Genomic DNA, 6,178 nt, shown 5'->3' with positions numbered 1-6,178 from the left:
TTGTGTGGAAGAGAAAATGACGCTTCGGTCACTAATCGAAAGCGGCACCCGTCAAACGAACGTCGGCCTGCACAAACATGGCGTGCTACACGCAGCCCGCATAGCTCACGCCGAGTTTCGAGTTCATCTGATGAAGATGAACTTGCTCCACGTCAGCGATCATCGCTTGGCAGAGCATTTTGTGCCTCCCGATGCCCCACGTCGCCCACAAATCGTCTCCCCGGCGACTTCCAGCGATGACGGCAAAGAGGCTGCATTGCTTCGCATGGCCGACGCCGGGCACACGTCAGCGATTCGTTGGAATCGTCTCGTAAAGACGACGGCGAAAACGATGAATTGGAGAGCGATTTGGATCCAGATATGTCGGACGAATATGTGCCTTCGGACATAACGGAAAGGAGCTGAGAGTCCTCGCCAGAGCCGCTGGAACGAGGAGGTAACTGCTGACTCGCTTGCAAGTTCCCATTCAAAACTTCATCACTTCTTATGCCTCCTCAGTCACTTTTATGTACCGCTACATTCCCCGCTATACTATGAAGTTGCCAGTAACACTAATCATTTATGTACGGTTGATGCGTCTCGTAGATGTGGATGAAAATATGCGCCGTAACTGACTTGCATGTCGCCATAGGTTTAAAAAAAAAAACAGGACACATTTGGTCCGCTCAGCTCTGCTAAAACCACTAGTGTTAAATTCATATTCCATTTCATTTCAAATTGGATGCTGAGCAACGTGGAATGAATGGTGTAAATAGCAGTGGGCGAGCATGTATGTGTGTGTGTGAGAGATGTTGAAATGTAAGTGGAAAGCAACAATAAAAAAAATAGAAAAATAAAAGTGTGGTAATTGTACATACTTCTATAAATTACAGATTGTCCAACCAGAAGCCAAAAGATGACGACTCCTCGCTTTGGTGGTGGAAAGAAAGGTAAATAAAAATAATTGTACCTCACTCTGCAGCAAGATATATTTGCAACTTTTTATGTTTCTATAATTTATAGGTCGTGCATCTGGACGTGGTGGGATGAATCGATGGTGACAAACTGGATGGAAGCCAAAAACCATCTTCTCCACAGCTGCACTTTTGTTCATAGTTCAATAGTTTTGTTGTGTGCAAATAAATTATTTTGCTACAAAAACATTATTTGTAATGTTCTTTTGTAGGAGGAACACATTATTGACCTGCCACAAAAGCAAAAAATAGTGTAAAACTTGAAATGATGCTTTTACAAAAAGCTCATTTTCTCTGGATTTCTGCACAAAATCGGCCTTTTGCATAAAACTTAGCAGTTTTCTAATGCTGATTGCCAACGAACGGAGAAGGATAGAAACAAACTTTTTTTTCTGCTGAAAGAAGAGAGTCTCACCTTTCTTTTGACAGGTTGCATGTATATATAGCCATAGGACAGAAAATTCTGTGGGCCTTGCAAATCAGTCGAAATTCAGTAAAATGTGAGGGATTGAGGGGGTTGCTCCAGTGAAAAGGGGTGGTATTCAATGAGTTAAACATCACACCAGGATAGACGTTGTCCATGAGCCACTGTATGAAACACCGACCTGTAAAGAAGCCGAGTAGTTAATGCATTGACTTTAGAATTGTGAATTGTCCGACACGTGGAAGTATCCACTGCCACATTACCTGCAGCAGTGCAACGGCAGAGAACGTGAGGCAATCAGGAAATGGGCGGAGCCTCAGAGCAAGAGGCTTAGCCGGCAGCATGGGTTTGCATTTATAGTGTGATCTTGTATGATGATTGGCTGGGTAGCATCCTTGTAATTAACAGAGATGACAGCTCGTCCTGCTAGACTAGAGCAGGGCTGCCCAAACTTTTCGGATCAAAGATCTACTTTTCGATCAACTAACCTCCCGGGATCTACCCTTACCGGCGCGCGCGCGCACACACACACACACACACACGCACACACATACGCACTCCATGATGAGAAACACCCTGAAACTGAGGCATGCGACGCACTTTTGCAGCCTGTTAACTATCGTAGCTCACACGTACCGTTTTAAAGTGCTTCCCTGGACCCTCCTAGATTCCAATTCTTTGCCAGTGCCCTCGGTGAATTGTACACGAAGCAAACTCTGAATGAGAATAATGTTGATAAAAGATAGAGCGCAACAGCTCTGATCACAACTGCAATTGCAGACTGCTGAGCGCTAACAACTTCCGGTGACGTAATCACAAACCACCGTAAATTCAAGATTTACCTGCTTTATTTTATTTTTTAAATATTTTTTAGTGAAAATGAGACTGATAAGATTATTAGGGTGCAGCGTACATGAACACAAAAAATATGTTACTAACAAGTACAAAGACACACAAATGGTTGTTTTTTTTCTCCTCGACACTCTTCAGATCTACTTGGGACCTGTCTTAGATCTACCGGTAGATCAGGATCGACGTAATGGGCACCCCTGGACTAGAGCATAGGTGTCAAACTCAGGTCCTGGAGGGTCGCTGTCCTGCATGTTTTCCAAGTCTCACTGTTGCAACACACCTGATTCAAATGAACAGGTTCAATGTCAGGCTTGCGCAGAGGTTGCTGATGATCTGATCATTTGAATCAGATGTGTTGCAAAAGGGAGACTTGGGAAAACATGCAGGACAGCGGTCCTCCAGGACCTGAGTTTGACACCTACTGTTGCAGTACTGTATGTGCTAGAGACATTTTGATCAGGGGGAAAAAAATACACATTAATTGACCTGGTTCTCACCTGTTGTCAACTAGGTTCTCTGATGGTGGTGGTGAAAAACGTTCTCCCAGGTGGACGTTACGTCTGTCTTCAAGCCTTTGGTGGGGCATGTAATCTTCCAAATGCCTTGAGAATGACTCCATGGGATGGAAGGGTTTCCATTTATTTAGAGGAACCACAGAGAGGTGAATAAACACCGTTCTCCAATATTTAACGAAACTCACTTGGGGTGTTTTTTCTTGTGGGTTTTTGGACACAGTCCAGAATACAGCAGGTGATGAACGCCAAGTACAGTAGTATTATGGCAATGCTGACAATGGATGCAAGAACAGCCACGTGGAAACTGCTGTCTTTGTACAAAGACAACGCGGGAGGCCCAGAGAGGAGTACGTTCCATGTTTCGAGTTGAATGGGTTCCGTCCTCTTAGAATGAATTGAGTCACAGGAAAAAATAATAAGAAACCAAATTCGTTTTCGACATTTCTGTCCCCTTCACAATGATCTAAAATCGATATTTTATTTTGTTGTATTACCTCAGCGATAAAGGGATGTCCACAAACAGAAATCAAGCGTTGCATGTAATACATTGCGAAAAACCGCAATGTATTCCACCATCTTGTTTTATTCAGCATTCCAAGAAGCAAGATCAGACAAAGTGTGTAAGAGCTCCTCCTGGTGGGAAAGTTGGTTAACTGCAGTTACTTTGTGGTATCACGTTGCAAATGTAAGCTTTTGTTAAATTGTTATCATTTTATGTTTGAACATTACAGTATAGTCTTTCACGTTAAGGTTATCTAAATTATATTCCCTTTAATAATTACTTAAACATGTTTATGTTGAGAGCGTTTGATTGGCTGGAGTAAAGAAGGAAGTGTTTTAGAAGCCGGAAAGTGTGTTCTCGTTGATACTGCAGAGGCAGACGTTAAAAAAACCTAAAAGCTGTGTTCAAACGAAGTCAATCTCTCCTTTTTGCCCATTCTTGACGTAGAGCCATCAATTTCAAAACTACGAATCCCTCAATTTACAATTGGTGGCAGCAGTGTTGGTATGTTTTGTGTGTGGCTTTCTGACTATTTTTGTGCAACGATATTTCTTACTCATTCATCTTGCGCTCTCCTGAATGGCTGCTGCTAGTCGCTAATTTGGATGAGATTTTGAGGTTTCCTACAGTTTGAATTTTTCCCTACCTTCTTTTTGGACATTATTTTCGTCATTATTCAACATTTTTGAGCTCACTATGTCCAATAATGAGACGTCCATTAGTCAACCCCGTGAAATGGCTCATTCCACTGTTGTGTCTGCTGCGAATGTTACTCAACTAGAACGCCTCACCATTGATTTACCACCATTTTTTAAAGGAGATGGGACCATGTCTTTTACTAGCTTGTCTCGACGTTTTGAGGTGTCAATGCAAGCCATGTACAAGCAACCAACGAACTACTGAACTGTCGTCTGTGTTGGTTTCAATTTTACCAACAAGGTTAGCTGAGGCTGCATTTCTGTACTGGGATAGCCTTTCCCCCGCAGTCAAGGAGAACTACGGGGCTGTCAAGAAGAGGCTCCAGGATGTTTTTGGTGCAAATCAATCCCTGCCATTTTTCCAAACCAAAATAAATGCTGGTCCCCACAAGCCTGGTGAGAGCTTAGAGGTGTACAGTGCTGACATCACCCGCCTCATTATGGAAGCCTTTGATAAATAGAGAAAGGTATATAAATATCCATTATGAATACAAGAGAAAATTGACACAAGAGTGTCAGGGTGTGGAAGTATATAATCCCGATACAAACCAAAAGTTGTAAAAATATCACGGTTAAGGGTAAAGTATGAGCCTTAATGGAGACTTCTTTCTTCTTACTTTTTTCTTTTCTGATTGATATAAAAATGATTTATTAGATACAATCACATAACGGGGTAGGACTAGATAAGTTTTTTACTTCTTCCTACTCCCTTGAACATAATAACTGTGTTGTATGAAGATTGATTTCTTTCTTTTTTTATCTACCTTATTTTCTGTCAAATTATTACTGTATATATGTTTTATGTTCAATAAACAAACCAAACCAGAAACCAAACTTTCCTGACTACGGCCGCGTAGCACAGGAGGGGGAGAAGTTTCGTCGCTTCGTGGATCCTGCCCTGCAAGCGAAGATCCACGAGATGGGAGCGGGAGACCTTGATGAAGCTCTCGTTGTTGCTGGATGCTGTGAAAGAGCACGTGCAGCACTGAACCGTCATGCTTCATACCCACCTATGCAGACTATGGACCAGGTGTCAATGACATGTTCTGATGCTGCTTCTGATAAACTTCTAAAAGCAATGGAACAACTGACACTTACAGTGAGTAACCTACAGAGTGACGTCCATCAGCTACAGGAGAAGAACACCTACCGCAGCCAGCGCTTTGACCACTGGGCCAATCGATCTTCCGCATCTGGTGATCCCCTCGGTGGTCCATGCAGCCGTTCTCCATCCGACTATGGTGGTCAACGCCAGTCCGGAACGTAGTACTCACCTGACGGATTCGAAGTCCAGAGTTCAATCGCAGGCACCGTCCAGACTCACTTGAGTTCCAGCACAGCAGACATGATTGGATCCCTGAAAATGTCCGCCATTGCCACCATTCTCCACGTAGACCTGACTGGGACTCCTCGGAGCATGAACGCCAGCGACGGCATTCCCCAAGCAGACGCAGCTGGGACTCTCAGGAGGATGCCTGACGCTATCATTCTGCGGATAGTACATCGCAAGGTGACTACCAGTCCAGGTCCGATCGGGCGCACAGAAAACACTACAGCTCACCTTCACGGAGGGAGAGGGATGGAGACCTACCTGCCAGACGCAGTGTTCACTTCCAGTCTCCTGAGAGGAGAGTGCTTCCCGAGCAATGCAATGCCCACTAGCTGATGTTGAGGGACACTGTGGCTGTAGAAGAGTCACGCTGGGCTGCTTCACATGTTTCTGATGCGACCGTTCCTCCTGTTGAGATAGATGAAACCTGTCTGACTCCAGTACAAACCCAGTCACTGAAAGCCTTACTGTCCAAGTACTCTGTCGTGTTCAGCAAACACCAAGACGACCAAGGTAGAACAGGTATCATCAAGCGTTGCATTCACACAGGTGATGCATCACCAATCAAGCAGAGAGCATACCGGGTGACACCCGACCAGCGACAGGAAATCCAGCGCCAAGTTGACAAGCTTCTGAAAGCAGACATCATCGAAGAGAGCTACAGCCCTTGGGCCGCGCCAGTCATTCTGGTCCGCGAGAGGAATGGATCTTGGTGTTTCTATTTAGATTATAGAAAACGCATCGTTGTAACCATCAAAGATTCACATCCTCTGCCAAGAGTGGACGATGCCTATGCCGATGCTCTCGGGTTCCGCTTGGTTTTCCACCATGGGCCTTCAGCACAGATATTGGCAGGTGGAGATGAAAGAGGAAGATCGTGAGAAGATCTTGACATCACGAAGGC

The 6,178-nt window shown here is 44.4% G+C and overlaps 1 long non-coding RNA gene across 1 annotated transcript; it reads left to right on the top strand.

The window, feature by feature from the left end:
- Positions 1-1,142, top strand: LOC147211024 (uncharacterized). Its single transcript, XR_015101865.1, has 3 exons — positions 1-436; positions 873-929; positions 1,003-1,142. It is a non-coding gene; the product is annotated as an uncharacterized LOC147211024 (long non-coding RNA).
- The last annotated feature ends 5,036 nt before the right edge of the window (positions 1,143-6,178 follow it).

Source organism: Hippocampus guttulatus, chromosome 1 (assembly GCF_054856545.1).
Source record: "Hippocampus guttulatus isolate MCC_2025c chromosome 1, RoL_Hgut_1.0, whole genome shotgun sequence".
Lineage (NCBI taxonomy): Eukaryota > Metazoa > Chordata > Actinopteri > Syngnathiformes > Syngnathidae > Hippocampus > Hippocampus guttulatus.
This window is presented reverse-complemented; position numbering and strand designations above follow the sequence as displayed.